The sequence below is a fragment of the Lycorma delicatula genome, chromosome 4, assembly GCF_047948215.1.
Source record: "Lycorma delicatula isolate Av1 chromosome 4, ASM4794821v1, whole genome shotgun sequence".
Lineage (NCBI taxonomy): Eukaryota > Metazoa > Arthropoda > Insecta > Hemiptera > Fulgoridae > Lycorma > Lycorma delicatula.
Genome location: NC_134458.1, coordinates 62,998,042 through 63,015,218, shown reverse-complemented (window position 1 = coordinate 63,015,218; position 17,177 = coordinate 62,998,042). Strand labels below are relative to the sequence as shown.

Genomic DNA, 17,177 nt, shown 5'->3' with positions numbered 1-17,177 from the left:
GCAATATACATTCAAGAAAAGCAAAAACAGCATCGCTAGATCTTTTAACTGAAGAATGTTACGTTCTTTATAGAAATATACAAATCTTAATTCTTCACACGCATTATTTTATACGGTCTCCCCGCTGCAAATTTTCAACTACCGACAGCGAGATACTTAATATTAGACAAACATTATCCACAGTCGCGTCATGCACAGTGTATATTGTTAATTTCCAGTAAGAGTAATTTCAATGTCTTATCGCCAAGGGTTTCAAGGGTTGACTAAACAAGTTTGGTATAAACGATATAAATTTATTTACTTTTAAATTAAGACTTAATATATTTTTATCTGACCACGTTTTCACTGTACCGACATACTTTTCTGTACGGGAAAATGCTTCATTCCATGCATTAGTAGTGGAAATTACAAACGGGTCGTAACTAATTATCTTACAATTACCTAATTCCCGATTTAACAAGTCATCGACATTTAGGAATGATAGGTGAGAGCATAGTCCCTTGGGGTAGCAGAAAATCAGTTGACCTCATGGTGTTAGTTTCGGTGTTTTGTGAGGCTATTGAAAAGTTGTAATACCATTCCTCGTATTCCTATCGCTCGGATTTAATTAGTAATTTATTACGGGAAATCGTATCGAATGATTTCCAAGTTCAGAGAGACGACAACGCCTTTTTTATTTACCTCGAAACTTCTTGTGACGATAGGTAAATTGAACTAGGAATCTTTAGTGCTTTTGTTATTTTGAAAACCAAATCGGTTTTTTCTAGAATACTATATCTGTAGAGGAATTTAACTAACAGTGTTTTAATTCATTTTTTCGAAAATTTAGTAAAACTGCTTAATAAATTGATCTGTCGATAATTACCTTGTTTAAAGCAATCACCTGATTCGAATAGCGGTTTTATTTTAGCGATTTAAAAATGATTGGGAAACGCTCATTTCGAAACATTTATAATTATAAAAAAAAAGTGGATGTGAAGTAAAACAGGACTTCTTTAGTGAAACATGGATGCCATCGATATCTAAATTAGAGTTATTTTTTAAAGTAGTGGAAATTATTTTTTAACTTCCAAGACATGTTACATATGTTATTTATGATAGAATTTTCATCGTATCGAAGGTTATAACGTTCAGGTAACTACGATGTAACCTTATTAGTTTTCACTTTACCTTAAAGTACAGATTGTGCACGTTGAACAAAAACCATAAAATTTTCTTCTCGTAAACCGAAATTTATAATAAAAATTTAAATAAGATCGTGAGTTGGCATTCCTCCTGAACACGTTTCTCAGCTTCACCTAGGCCTAGGACACGCGCTTCTCGGAAAATACGAGTCGTCACTCCTGAGTTAATTTATTCGGTCTGATGAAAGTATCTTAAAACCTGTTTTTAAACGCATTTTCCAACGAAAGAACGTATTTACGTTTTATTAATAAATAAACGACCGCTGATTATATACACGAAACTGCGATTCCATCTGTTGTAAAACAACAGTCGCAACATGCGATTCCGATCGTGATATCTACTAATTAAATAGTATTATTTGGAATATTTAAATGTTTCTATCGAAATGTTAGTAACATTTTGGGAAAAACCGAACGAGACAGACCGACTAAACTCTTTAATTTCGGGGCGATTTTCAAGTTTAAAAATAAAAACTCTAACGACAAAAAAAATATGATAAAAGTTAGTACGAATAAATAAATAAATAATTTTAAGTACTGGGCCACAAAACATTACGGTAACAAGTCGCAAAACAGACTAAAATAAACTGACAAAATCGAAATCGGCGTTCTGTATTATCGACTGGCGAAAACGTCTGGAAAAGAACTCGGAAATATTTTGTTCTTATTGCTCTTAGATAGATACTGTATAAGTCGAAAAACATTTTTTTTACAAACCGATTTAGTTTCCACGATAATTATAATTTCGCCGACACGGAAATTCCATCGTGTTTTATAACAAAAGTCATAAAAATGTTAGCACGGAATAGAAAATAGGACCGAGGATCGATTAAATAAGTGATCATCGATGACCTCCTCTCCCGAAATACAATGAACCTTCTCAAAGTTTTTGATTTTTATTAACCGAAATCTAAATTAATCCGCCGTCTCGGTATGCCGCTAGAGTGGGCGTTTAAAAGAGATGGAGCGAGTAATTATCGATACTAAGACGAACTACAATTTATCAGCGGTAGTATCGACCGGATAGAATACGGCGCGGTGTTAAACTGTACGATAAAGAAAATGAAAATTAAAACTACTGTCAAGAATGCGTACCGTTTTATAAAACAGACTACTTTCATCGTTCGTTCGACCGTAGATTATAATTAATACCGTAAATTGTTCGACTGACTTTCACGTACAAACCAGTTACAAATGCGAAGGACCGAAAAAATTCGTACGAACTGCAGATATAACCTCTTTCTTTTTCCTGTTTAGCATCCGGTAACTACCGTTTAGATAATTCTTCAGAGGATGAATGAGGATGATATGTATGAGTGCAAATGAAGTGTAGTCTTGTACATTCTCAGTTCGACCATTCCTGAGGTGTGTGGTTAATTGAAACCCAACCACCAAAGAACACCGGTATCCATGATCTAGTATTCAAAAGATATAACCTACACACTTGTTAAAATACCGCAGTTATATTCGTATTATCTTACTGATCTACAGTAATCATCCCTTCCAACCCGTTTAAGTTCAAACCGACTGACGGTAACGGTTAGAAGGGCTAGAAAGATCAATAGAAGGAAATCGCTTTAAAGATGTAATCGTCGATGGAAAGCTTCACTACATCCGACAAGAAGCGACTCCGGCGATCGGATGGATTTAATTAATATCGACCCTCTGGATACAAAGATATGTAAAAGTACATAAATGAACGTACGATGTAAAACTTCATCTGAAGGTAAAATTTTTTTTAAAAATTTAATCCGACCGTATTACCCGTCGGTCGAATGTTAAGTTTTTATTTTTAGTTCGCGCGATCCAAACAAGACTCGTCAACCGTTTTATCCTTTTAACTCCAGTATTTTCTTCTTAAGAGTTTTTAAAGCTTACTTTACGCTCCCGAACGAACGTACCTAAGCTTTTGTACTTCTCCGGGAGGGTCAGATTTTAGCATTTTGTTTTGGACAGGCAATACATAATAACTTTTTTCCTGTTTAGTCTCCGGGAATCAGAGTCAGGTATTACTTCAGAGGATCAATGAGGATGATGTGTATGATTGTAAGTGAACTGTAGTCTTGTACAGTCTCAGGTAGACCATTTCTGAGATGTGTGGTTAACCCAACCACCAAAGAACACCGGTATCCACGATCTAGTATTTAAATCCGTAAAAAAGTAATTGCCTTTACAAGGATTTGAACGTTGGAACTCTCGACTTCGAAGAAGCTGATTTGCGAAGACGCGTTCACTATTGGACCAACCTGGTGGGTCGATACATAATATCTGCAACGCCTCGATCGGACAGTCAATCGTCCAAGTAGAACACTTGCTGTAGCTATACGGAATAAACCGAAACCGGGAGGACTTAAAATAAGAACGAAGTTCCCATAATTTTAATCCGAGTAATTTCATAATCAAAACGACAAAATTTCCCATCGTTTCATCATTAACCGGACAAATATGAGTTCAGTTAGCGCTAATGTATACACAAAAATGACAAAATTCTTGTGAAGCATCGGTTTAATACTTTAGTAATAAATCGGCGTTTGTTAGAACAGGGTGATCGCTTTTAAATAAAACTGTATTCTGAAAAGTACAAAGCACACTACATAAAGGAACTTACGAGAACTTATCTAGAATAAACGCTGTATTCGGTGACATCGATTTTATATCGGCCAGACTTAATTTATACTCCACCCGTAACAGACCGCCGACGAACAAAACCAAGCAACAAAAACATTAAAATAGACAACAAAACTGTCATAATCGGAGTATTTCACAATTCGTAACGTGAAAAAAATGTTTTAACACGAAAGAATGTCGCGATAAAAATAAAATAAAGTGAAGCTATTATCCGGCTAACAAAATATCATAAACATCACGTTTGCAGTAATTTTTCGACAGATATACTACGGTTTCGTGATCAGACATTACGAACTAACGATCTATAGACGTTATTTACCGTAGTATTAAAAAGACAAAGTCGCATTTTCCTAAAATAAAAATAACAGTAAAAGACGAGTAAATCGCTATAATGAAAAAAATCACATAAGAAAGTTTACGCCGGATTAAAGAAAATTATTATTCGTTGAAGTGAATAAATCACATTAAGGCGGAACCGAAACTAATCGCCGTTTGTTTCGATTAAGCAAACATTTTTATAAAATTCGATCGGAATATTCATACAGATTATTCTCCTACTCGGAGGGGAATTCCTTTAACGATAATTTCGTCGAAACCCAACAGAGTATACGTCGAATTTTTCTCCCATGGGGAATATAACGCTGATAACATTACATTAAACTTCTAAACTTCATCGCGATTTAAAGAATCCATCGGCCTAAAGGCACGCTGGAATTTTTTGTGGAACTGTAAAATGTTGTCGATGTTCCTAGAAATACCGCAGAGAAATCCGACAGCAGAAAGGTAATAATCGCGGTAGAATGGAACGACAGCGATGCGATCGATGACTCCGGCAATACGACCGAACTATATTTAATTTTTTATGCAGCGTCTACAGAAGTAGTCGCCTTATGACGAAACATCCGTGAATCCGGTCGCCGGTAAGCACAAAGACAAAATAAAAATAAAATGCGTCTTATCGATTTACGGATACAAATTTAGTTACATGCATAATATATACGGGTAGCGCGCGTTAAGAAAAATATGTCGACCGTCTTTCAATAAAAATCATGGTAAAACGAACTTTCTTCTTAATAACTGATACCGAAGACCGTTGATCCGATTCTTATAAATGAAATCCTAAAATAAAACGGTCTTTTTCGTAAATTCCTTCTGCAAAACCGTACAGCTATCTTTCAAAGAATGCTATTTGATCGGCGACTCGTGAAATATTCTTTATGGAAAACGAAGACATAAATACAAGAAACCTTATCGTTTAAAATTTACTGCTTACTCGACGACGGAATTACATAGATAAATTTACGGCTAAAACGGTCCATAAATTTCATTAAAACACGGTAAAAAAATCATTCGGATCGGTCCGGCGGTTCCAATAAAATATACAAAAATACAGACATTTTCATTTATCTACAGCTAGGATTTAAATTTCATTTTACATCGCAGCAGAATAATCTACTTAAATCTTTTGGAATTTTTTTTCCTGTTTAGCTTCCGGTAATCACCGTCAGGTATTACTTCAAACCATGAATGAGGATATGTACGAGTGTAAATGAAGTGTAATCTTGTACAGTCTCAGATCGACCGTTCCTGAGATGTGTTAATTGAAACCCAACCATCAAAGAACACCGGTATCCACGACATAGTATTCAAATCCGTATAAAAGTAACTGTCTTTACTAGGATTTGAACGCTGGAACTCTCGATTTCGAAATCAGCTGATTAGCGAAGACGCGTTCACCACTAGACCAACCCGATGGGGTTAATCTGCTTAAATCTAAGTAGACTTTTTCGAAACGTTCCCGTTTTTTTTTTTATTTCTAGCCGTTATATCTTCTTATAAACTTATCGATAGCGAAGGCTACTTTTATATACTGTCATTTAAATACCAAATGAAAACTAAACGACAAACTAATCTTAATTTTCACATCTATCGATCGTTGACGTCAAAAAGACAAAGAAAACAACATTTTAAAATTTTATTTAATCTTTTAATCGAATAACATATTTTATGGATTTTTCTTTTTTTTAATTATTCGTTTTATGCGATTCACACAAGTCTTTTAACGATTAAAATAATTAAGCAATTTTAAATTCACGACTGTATAATTTAATAGTTTTGAATTATACTGTAATCGACTTCCGATATTATAAATAATATAAGATATACCTCGGACAATTACGCTTACCGTATTCGATGTCATTAAAATAACGATTACACAACAAAAATGTATTATCTTTATTATATTTAATTGACGTCATCCGATCAAAAGTTCACAAAAATATCTCTAAAATAACTGTACACTAAAATCGTGAGTACGATAAAAAAATATTTGAATCCTGTGAAAAATCCTAGGGGATTTACGGACATTTCTTACATGCGACTAAAGAAACCAAACACGTTGAGGATGCTGCAGTTATTACTTTAAATAATTAAGGGAGTCGAATATCATAACCGGCTGCCTATTATCCGAGGATTGTGAACGGCTTTAGTTAATTACACCCGGAAAAAAATATACATAACTGTAATCCGCATTATTTTATTATTAGCATATAAAAACTGTAATAAGTTCAAAAACAGAAGATAGCAAAATCCGTTGTTTTTTAGAACAAATTTTTCATTTTACGAAACAGACCAAAGCCTTACACGATGGCCACTGTTAAAAGTACCTTAAAACGGAATGCAATGGCCGCGGATCAAAATAACTGCAAGTATTTATCTGTAAACACAGAAGTACTTAATAAAATCTATTGCACAAAAGTCAACAGCTGTTTTCCTAAATGGCCTCGATTATCCAGTAAAATGCGAATTACACATCCAGAGTAATAAGATTCAGGATCACGAAAATAACACGATAAAAAAATATTACTCGTTCTAGAAAAACTTCCTGCATTACGTAAAATGAAATTCTCCACAATTTGAAAACGAACTGTTGACACGTTTAGTAAACATCTGTTTTACTACGATAATTTTACTTCACCTGTTGCTTCATAATTAAATGAAAACATTATCTGTAAATTTCTTGAAGTTACGGCTGACAAATATTTGGATAAATATGTCGTTGAATTACACGGTAAAGTTGTATCCGTTGGAAACGCTTTAAGAAAACATAACTTAAAGACATTAAAAAATGTATGGCATTGTAATAACGGATGACATTAAAAAATTCATTACGAGATTTTCACATCGAGGTTATGTATTTTATCTCGAAGACTCCCCGTAAAAAAACATTTGATGTAATAAAAGTTACGATTTACATCAGGTACATTATCCGGAAAATTTAAATATCTATTTTCGGTAATTTTTATTTGAATCTCGCTTTACCGCTCATATAAGGAAGGAAATTTACCGAAATTCGAACAAAGAAATTTCATTAAATGTTTTCGACATATAATTTTACCTACAAACGAAAAACGTAAACGTTTATGTAATCACAAAAAAATCGGCATCTGATAGTTAATCTCGAAACTCTCAGACGTTCGGTCGAATCTTTACGAAAAAGTTTCAGCGACAACTTCTCACGTTCGAGATTACAAACGGAGGCTAGAACATAAAACTTAAAGAACGTTCTCTTTTCAGGATGAGTAATCGCGAGGTTCGTTTATAAACTGCCCATCACAGTTTTCCCGAATTTTCAGAAATGTTTACACGATATCTCCATTTCTTCAGTAGCAAAAAAAAGCTAAAAATACACTAGTTTCCAATTAAAAGATAAGATTAACATTTTAAGGCTGCTATTCTATAAAGAACATTTTTTCAAGAGTATGTTGTATTATTTTGTGCATGTAGATAAAATTGTATGTATAGCTGCACGAACTAGTAATGTTCGTTTCGGAAAATATGAACTTGCTAGGAGTATCATCTGAAATACAATTTTAATAATAATAATAATTTGAGGATAGTAGGGTTTATCGATTATCTAACAGCAGGTTCCATCTGTCCCAAGCGGCAAACATCCTACATCAGCAAAACATTATTATCGTTTACAGATAATACCGCGCTATACTGTACGTATTGAAACGGATATCGAATAAGTCATGCGATACTACAGAAGGCCTGCTGTCTTGTCGGCCCACCCCTTACACATCTGTGTCGTGTTATTCGGTGACATTTCATCTAAACTGCGGTCTCCGCGTCATCATAATACGAATAACAAAGCGATATTTTCTTTCGAAACTTTCTGAAATAAACGGGAAGTAGCCTCATAATCGAATAATTTTTTACGGGGCGGATAAACGCCTCGTTCGGAAGTGTAGATGATTCATTTAACGGTATTCTCTCTCTTGTTTGATATATAATGTCGAAATCGACACGCTTATAAAAGCTTAGCACCGTAAAACAAAAATACGTCACCGATATCATATTTAAGAACGAAAGCAAACCTTACAAATAAGAATGATAAAATCTACAAAAGTATACGGCCATAGTTGATAACGTTAAACACAGTCTTCGATCCGGACCGGCATGAATTCGGAAACCGTACAATCGTATTACGATTTTAATCGATTAAATACGAGGTAAATTAGGAAACGAGTACAAAAAAGGGAAAATATTATTTTAAATTCGAATTACGATCGTTAACGGATAAGGAAAGGAAAAAAATTAAAGGGGCGTTTTAATATTCTGGTAAGGTTTATTCGGTTTCTCTTTTATTTAGTTCATTCTGAAACTTTTATAAACATATATGTATATATATTTACGTTGCGTAAAGTGAGGCATACGCGTTATTAAACAAAACAGCCTTTATTTTTCAGCTGAATCCTCTTCATCCCGTTCGATATGTATCGCATGCGCATTTCTTTGATTACACCGCTAACGAGAAAAAAAAATAAAGGTGTTATTTATCTGAAAATCTACACAGACCGGTTCAACATTCGATAACATCCGTCATTCGCTAAAACACTTGAATGGATGGTCGTTATATAAACTGAAGCGACATCAAAAGAGTTTTAAGTTTATTACAATATACGACCCGTCGGGCGTCCGTATGAACTACGTGTTATATTAACTCGACTATGTAGTACAAGGATCCGAATTAACAAGCTAAATTACTCTGTGATCTTCCGATTATCAGATCGTATTTATTTTTATTACAAGGGTAACAATTTTTATTATTGCAGTAAAACGTTTATAAAAATGCTTACGACGGAAGTTTTTTACATTTTTATTCGTTTAAAAACAGATTATAATGAAAGACGCTCGGAACCCCCAATCAAATTTTGAAAAAATGTTTCGTAATAAAGTCATTACTTTTTTCAAATAAAACCTATTTCAAACGAGTATATCAAACGATTACTATATCCGTGAAAGGGTAGGCGTGCCCGTTTAATGTTTCAATAAATGTTTTCCGTATACGCTGCGGAAAATTTTAGGCGGATTACTTTTCCAATAAATGTTTATGTAAGACGTATGCTTAATGATAATAATAATTTGTATTTTTTTTTGGTATATTAAGGTGGATATTTGGACGTATATTATTTCCGTTCGATAACGGAAATCACACATGCTGTAAATCAAAAACGACAGCCTAGAAAATAATAGAAAGTAACAGAATATTGCTTTTTGTTCTCATATTCAAGATAAAATTTTACCCATAAGTGTTTTACTCCGTACGTAAGGCGATAAACGATTGCAAAAAAGGAAGAATCGAACAAGCAAAAAAGTGCTGATTCTTAGGTACCGTATTAATTAAAGACCGCTAAACTGAAAACGAAATAAAGACAAGAATAGTAGCGGCTGTCACCGAAAGAAAAATAGATTAAAAAGAGGTTAGAAGGTTCAAAAACAGAGATTTTAGTCGGTAATAGAGAACGAACGGACACGGTAAGAGATATGGCCTCGGGGTAGTAGGATGAAATTTTTTAAATGACAGGATTTTTGAAAGGACGAAAAATATCCTGTGAAACAAATTATGTCTCGCCTCAAAATATTTTTCTTTTCTACGAGCGACTTTCATATACTTACGCATCTTTGCGGTCAGAAATTTATTTTAAAGTATAATATGCTGTTTGAAACGATTAGATACAACGGTTACAGATATTATTTACATAAATTATCGCATGCGACTGTCGTCAACAACTACTACTACTAATCAACAAACCAGTTCGTTCTGGAAACCATTAGATAACAACCCTTATGAAACCGCATCCGTCAGATTAATTACGAAATCCAATTAAATTAAAGGTATAAGCATCGAACAGATATAGTAGTAAAACAGTGTAATTTCACAAACAGAATTTATAAAATAGGAAACTGCAGGGATATTAAAACTAAAACAAGAAAAAATCGACAAACTATGTAGTTATGTACACCTTTTGTTGTTTTTTTAATATTTCAGTACTAACATTTTATTTTGAAGCGATCGGTCGAATTTTGTACAAAAGTAGTTATTATTTTCTTAGTGTCCAATTCTTGCCCCTTGCACTAGTCGTAGCTTTTCGATAACGCTGGGGCGGCTGTTTTTAATATTTCTTCGACAGTAATTGTCTTCGACTGTATTGTCGTACAGGATTACACAACCGGTGTCCATTTTTCCAATCTACCGGCGATCTTTCCGCAAAGAAACGTTTTCGATACTTGGCGCGATATTTTCATTCAACGGGATAGTTTGTACGATACGAATCGGTGATATAAACATAGGATCGGATAAGGAAAGATTTTTCGACCCTGGAGTTCGAAAGAATCGGTTAAATAGAATTTTACTTTACCGCAATCGACCGACCGCTGTAATAACTTCTTTTTTTTGTAACTACGACAAACACTACTTCATTTTAGCACTGTCCGACACGATTTCGTGTATCTCGATCAGGAATTGCTGACGGAAAAGAATTCCTCACATGGTTCACAGCTTTATCGGATCTGTTACTTCGATTAAAAAATATTAAGTAATTTTATACTGTTTTCTCAGACATAATTCCCTAAAAAAAGGGTTCAAAAAATTAAAAGCGTAAAATAAAAATGCCACGAACGATAAAAATATAAAAAGGCTTGCTTTCCTTTTTTCCCGATCCTAAAATCCCTTTTTTTAAACGACACGAACGAGAATTTTAAACAAGGAATTACGTCGGAACAGATTTTTACCCGATAATTATCAACGGTAACCTAATAAAATCATAGAAAATTAAAAAATAGTTTGGTCAAATAACGGAAATTCATACACTGAATACTCAAGTCGTGAAATTTTATCCGGAAAAATATTAGTTCGAGCGACAAATTCAGAGTCGAAGAAAAAAATCATCACCGTTAACCGAATAACCATTACTCGCAATAATTATGAAACACTATACGTTCGGTTATCCATAAACGGATTAAACACGATGGCAAAAAATATGATTCCCACTGTTTAACGTAATGTTAGTTTCGATCAATTTTGGATAAAAAAAACAAAAAAAAAAAAAATCGAGAAAAAGCCTTCATAATTCATCGAAGAACAGATTCCTAATTAGATAAAGTAGTGTGTACGTGCAAGAAACAAATCCATCGTGAGGAGTGATTTTGTATTCGAATTCGACTGACGAGCGATTCATTAAAGAACATAGAGAAACTAGCGACCGAAACTACGTACGGAACGGCAACGCAATACATCGATAGTTTCACTATGATAATACGAATGGCGGCATAATGGGCTGCTATCGGATAAAATATTTACACGCGAACCGCAATAATAATTTATCAAAAACGTCTGTTTCGGGAACTGTTTTCGACATCGTCTGTCTTTAGATTTATTTTCTGACCGAAATCTTACTCTGTTCATTATTTTTTTTATTCACAACAACATAGAGACGAATTTATACGTTCTTCCGCGTTTAATTTCGATCACCATAAACAAATTAAAAAATCCCGCACATCATACGAACGCTCCCAATTGTATATCTCAAACGACAGAATAACAGCATCAAGTGAGATCAAGGACCGGCCGCCTGCATGCGCTTTTGTAAATTTGCTTCTTTTCGGGGAAATTTGAAACACAAAGATTTGCCGGCGATTCATTTACCGCTTCTTTATCCCGTTTCTCGAAGTTTTAAAGCTGCAAGAGGAAGACACTCTTTTGTATTAAGTTTCGGTCTTACCCCGTTGAGACCGCAGGGTAGGAAAGGATAAGTTCGTAGTCGAAGCGGCCCCCACTAGACCGCACCATAATGTTTTAACGGTTTATGGTGGTGGTTTATAGCGGGTTTACGGTGCAATAACTTGTTCGGTCCCTGCATCTTTAACACAGATCGGATGAGTGTTGAGTAAAAACCTGCAGAACCACACCGGAAAGGAAGGGATAACTGTAAGAAAAAAAAGTAGGATCTACCCGCAAGATAGAGAGCCCTTCCCGGATGGCGTCCGTCTGCGCACGATTCTTCAGAAGATCGGATTATTTGTGACGGTTAACTTTACGCGGAACGGTAGCGGCACACGCGGCCCGGCTCAAACAATCGTTGCAACAAATTACTTTCCTCCGGTTGTTCGAAATTTATTGAAGATTAGACCGGGGCTTACACGAGGCGGTGGTCGCAGTATATGATGCATGTCGATTCTGCAAAAGACGCTAAACCGTACCTATCGAAAGCAGTCCGCCTGTAGGTTGATCACCCGCATACTCCGTTCACCCCTTTCCATATCACTTATTCCTTGATATGGTACCGCATCAAGGAAGTGTCGGTCGCCGTCCCGGTTCCGTTTTTGAATCTGTACCGCCACCTTTTACGAGTCATCAGGACAGCTGAAACTACCGCAGTTAAGAGAGGCGGTGATTCTGTCTGCAAGTTCCTATGGAGAGACTTATATTTTCTCGACGGTTTCATAAGAAGCCGGCAGAGGCAGAGATGCCAGTCTAATAAAGCCGAACCCCTAGAACCTCTCCTAAAATTTAAATACGGTACACTGCAGGTTTTAGATGAGGCTCCGGACTCGCGACAAACACATGGCACTATTGATATTGTACCGGCAAAGAATACATCTAACGATTATCAGTTACAAACAGCGTTGTAGTTTACGAATAACTTATTACTAATGTTAAGAGTTTCATTTGTAAGTACGATAGCGAGTCCTAGGATCCAAAAGATTTCGATTTTAATAAAGAAACTTATTTAAGTACGGGCAACATTAAGGGCGATATTGAAGTCTCTGTTATATTTCATCGGAACAAAACGCCTCAGGATCCGATTCTTACTATCGGATAATACGTGTAATATTTACAATCAAGCTCAACACATTACACATATATTACTATACAGGTAAAATAAAATTAGCATCGCAGGTACTGAGAAATTTTACAAAATTATATATTTCAGCAAGGGGATCTTTTTATGAAATTTTTTAAAGTATTGTTTTTTAATATTATTTTTTATAAAAAAATTGAAATTTTAACATCATTTTCTCTCAGCGATTTCGCCGCAAAATTTTCAACAGATTCAAATATTAACAATTATCTTAAAAAAAAAACAGTTTCTTAAACATACACGTTTTCTAAAGTAGTACATGGCAAGGGGAAAGGAAACTCGGATTATTTATAAAGATGCTATAATTCTTTCACAACCTACAAAAAAAATTGTTTAAGAGCTGAGTAACACGGTCAGACATTACCTCTAACCATTAAAAAGTTGTTTCTGAAATTCAAATTTTGAGATAATGAAATAATTGTAACTGATTTAAGAACAAATGAATCTATAAAGTCATTCAGAGAACAGTGCCTTTTTCATGTAATTTATATTAAATGATTAAAACAGAGTGGAGGAGCCTTATATTCCATAACAATTATAACAGAGCCACTTGAATTTCTGAAATTTTTGAAGGGGTCTTAAAATAATATATTATTGCTACATATCAGGTTTTTTTCTTTAAATATTGTATTATGTTTTAAGTTTTTTAGTAACAGCCTCTGATTTCTCATATTTTAAGCAGAACTTATTACCTAACAAGAAAAAAAAAGTAGTATATGGATTCACAAAAAATATTATAGTAAATAAATACAGAACCTGAATGCAATAAAACTGAACAATTGTGGTTAAACATAAGAAGGCTTTCTTTTTCATGCGGATACTTATTACTTTATCGGCTTCATACCCCTGACCGGATGATACATCCACTTTTTTTATAATAAAGTAACTTTGATTTTCAATATCGTAATTCAATATATTTTGTCAATACTGTAATATTTTACCATAATATTTTTACATCTTTATAAAACTACACGCATGGTATTTATTTATCTAGATTTTAATTGTAATTTTAACTAACTCCCTTAGACTACACAGGAATTTTTGTTATTAATTCGTATACTATACCTATTCATGCCATATAACTATACCAAAGCAGAATGTAATCGGAAGTAATATACTGTTTTACATACAGAATGCAAGAGAAAAAACTAAAAAATGCAAAATATACAATATAGAAGAGGAAGTCGACTGTCACTGAAGAAGACTGTAAATATTTCAACATGAAACGATCCCCCATAATCAGTTTTAAAAATTAATATAATGTAATGAGAGACAATTGCATCAGTAAATGAACAGTCACTCATAATATACAAATGACTCTGTTGTCTATTTTAAATTATAAGTACAGGGATGTTTCAGCCATGTGTCACCCACAGAATTTTTGTGAAGTTCAGACTCTACCGCGAAATAGTAAAGCTATTATCAGAGAACAACTACAACTGATAATAGATTAACAGATTTAAATATTTAGTATGCTTTATTGATGATAAACTGTCTAAAAAACAAATCTCTAAAAATACAAAAACAAAACTAAGAAAGACCTCTTTAGCTTTCTGAATATAACCTACTGATGATTCACATTTCTGCCATGGAAACACAACTTGTAAGATCTTATCATCTCAAGTCTTTTAAAAGAAGCGATATGATCACTGGTACCTTTGCATTTAAAATAAGAAAAAAATCTGAATGACAGAAAATAATTTACAATCATACAGTAGTTTTAAATTATTTGTAAATCCTTTTTAAAATACGTTGGTCATTACAATTTGCTTATTGTAACATCTTGCTTATTACAATTTATGATGGTCATTTATGTCAAAATAAAACCCAGCAGTAAAACAAAATTTAAATTAAAGTTAAATACTCTAAAGGACTTTAGAGAGGTTATGCTTTTATGTTATTCACTTCCTGAAAATATTTAATCGGTAATGATTTATTTTTGTCATGAATTAGTCATAAAAGAAAGAACGAGAAAAAAATTCAATTGATCAGTTAACAAATATTATTTGAATAATGAATGCAATACATTACCATAAATTATCACTGAAAAAAAAATTATGCAGGATTGAGACGATTCAACACAAAACTCGTTCATAAAGATAAAAAATAAATTGCCCTTAAATGATTCAACTGAATGAATAAAAGTAAATTTAACTAAAATCAGGAACTTGCATTAAAATTTGGTTAAAAAATATCTTCCAAATGGGGATATATAATTAGGGGTTAAATGGGTTTAAAAATCATGTGCAGCAAGATGCAAAACGATTGATGATAAAATAACAAACTAGTAACTGCTAATCAAGATAAAATTAGTCAAACAATAATAACAACATTTGAGGACATGAAAAATAATACAAATAAACAATCCATCTTACTGCATACTGGAACAAAAAAATTGACACGAGTATGGCTTGCATAACTTGTCACGATTAACTGAGGAAATGATACATAACCATGATAAAACATGAATCAAATTACATGGCCAATCCAATAAAGAAAGTGGCAGTCTGTGCATTGACTCATAATACCTTAATATTATACTTTCAAAAAATTTGTACTGGACTAGAAATTATTATCTCTGTATAAGAAATTATTGTACAATATAACAATATACGTAGTTACAAACCTAAATGTTAATAGACTGGTTTTAAATGCAGAAAACATTCCAAGCAAACTTTACAATCTAGACCAAAGCTGATTTAGTTTAAGCTTAAATAATTAAAAACATTCCAATGAAATGATCAGCTTGGGTGTATCTGATTCTAAGGCTCTGATGGGTTGTATGTACAACTAATTCAAATACAGTGCAAAAAACCAACCATTTTTTAGTAACTGCAGGGTTACATGCATTACTCAGTTTAATGTGACTTAAACGGGCGATTTTTTTTTTTAAATGCTGTAACGAATTCTATTGATCGAATTATTTTTATTTCCATAATTACATAATGCCAGTAATTATCTTGGATTACAATAACTTAAATGGAAAAACTTATTTTTGTAAAATATAACAGTAAATGAAAAGTTCTGAATAGGAAATTCCCTACAATTATTCAAAACCGTACGACAAACATCAATATAAAAATTTATTAAACAGATACGAATGAGATAAAGATTCGGTCAGTATAATTATGCATTAATCAAAAGAAAATAGGGAAAATCATGATGAAAAGCAGACCATCAATATGTCTATTCCAGGATAACTTGAAACGATGGGTTAAGACGATAGAGTACAAGCAATAATACACCAGCAACTATCTAGGCTTTGTATACAGTATTACGATAACAAAAGATAGAACATGTTCTAACTTTAAAATTAATTACCGAGCTGTTAAGAAGTAATTTTCATTTAATACCACTGTACGAATTAAAATATTACTCAGTTTATCAGTCTCTGTATGACCGATATATAAAAACGTTTAGTAAAGAAAAGAAAAAGTAATCAACAGTTATCATTAATCATTGATAAATATTGTAATTATTTCTAGCGCGACTGATTACAACTAAAAAAAATTTTCGGTAACGAACTCGATACTCATCCGAGTAGAAAAGCGTGACAAGGTCTAAGAAAGTATGGAAACAGATTGCAGGATTACAAATTGAAAAAAAATGTAATTTAATTTCTCAGTTAGTACTTTCATGAAACTGAATAAATCTGTAATATTCCTAAATTGAACAAACTGATGTTGGTTAAACTTCTGTCAAAAACAAGAATATATATGTAAATGTATACAGAATAATCGTAACTACGTAAACTTTTAATAATACATTACGTTCTTCATTTCAGAAACTTACCTAAAAGAATCGATTATGTCTGTAAAGATAACTAAACGGACACCACAAACTAAAAGTGGTATTGAACATTCACTAAAATAAGCGATTACTAAACGAAAAAATATATTTGTACAGTTAACGCTCAGAAAAATACGATACAGCCAACAAGATGTTCTAAGAATGGACTAGTCTACACTAGACAAGTCCGTTCCATTGTTCCCGTAAATACTTTCACAGGTTGACGTAAACAGGTTTACCAATATACAGTTCAAAACTATGTACCGCTGATAGTATCGATTCCTAATCATGTTTTTAGTTATATTGTCTTCAGTATCTTGACTATCATCTCCAGTTATGAACAGAATTTACAACATTAATCTCTCATGAA

The 17,177-nt window shown here is 33.3% G+C and overlaps 1 protein-coding gene across 2 annotated transcripts in view; it reads right to left on the bottom strand.

Moving 5' to 3' along the window:
* Positions 1-17,024, bottom strand: part of ced-6 (PTB domain-containing adapter protein ced-6) — a 97,562-nt gene extending 80,538 nt beyond the window's left edge. The window contains exon 1 of one of the 2 annotated variants that reach the window (XM_075363110.1): positions 16,811-17,024. The gene's annotated coding sequence lies outside the window, so the exon portion shown is untranslated. The remainder of the gene's footprint in view (positions 1-16,810) is intronic. The other variant, XM_075363112.1, reaches the window with a different exon arrangement.
* Positions 17,025-17,177: the final 153 nt, after the last annotated feature.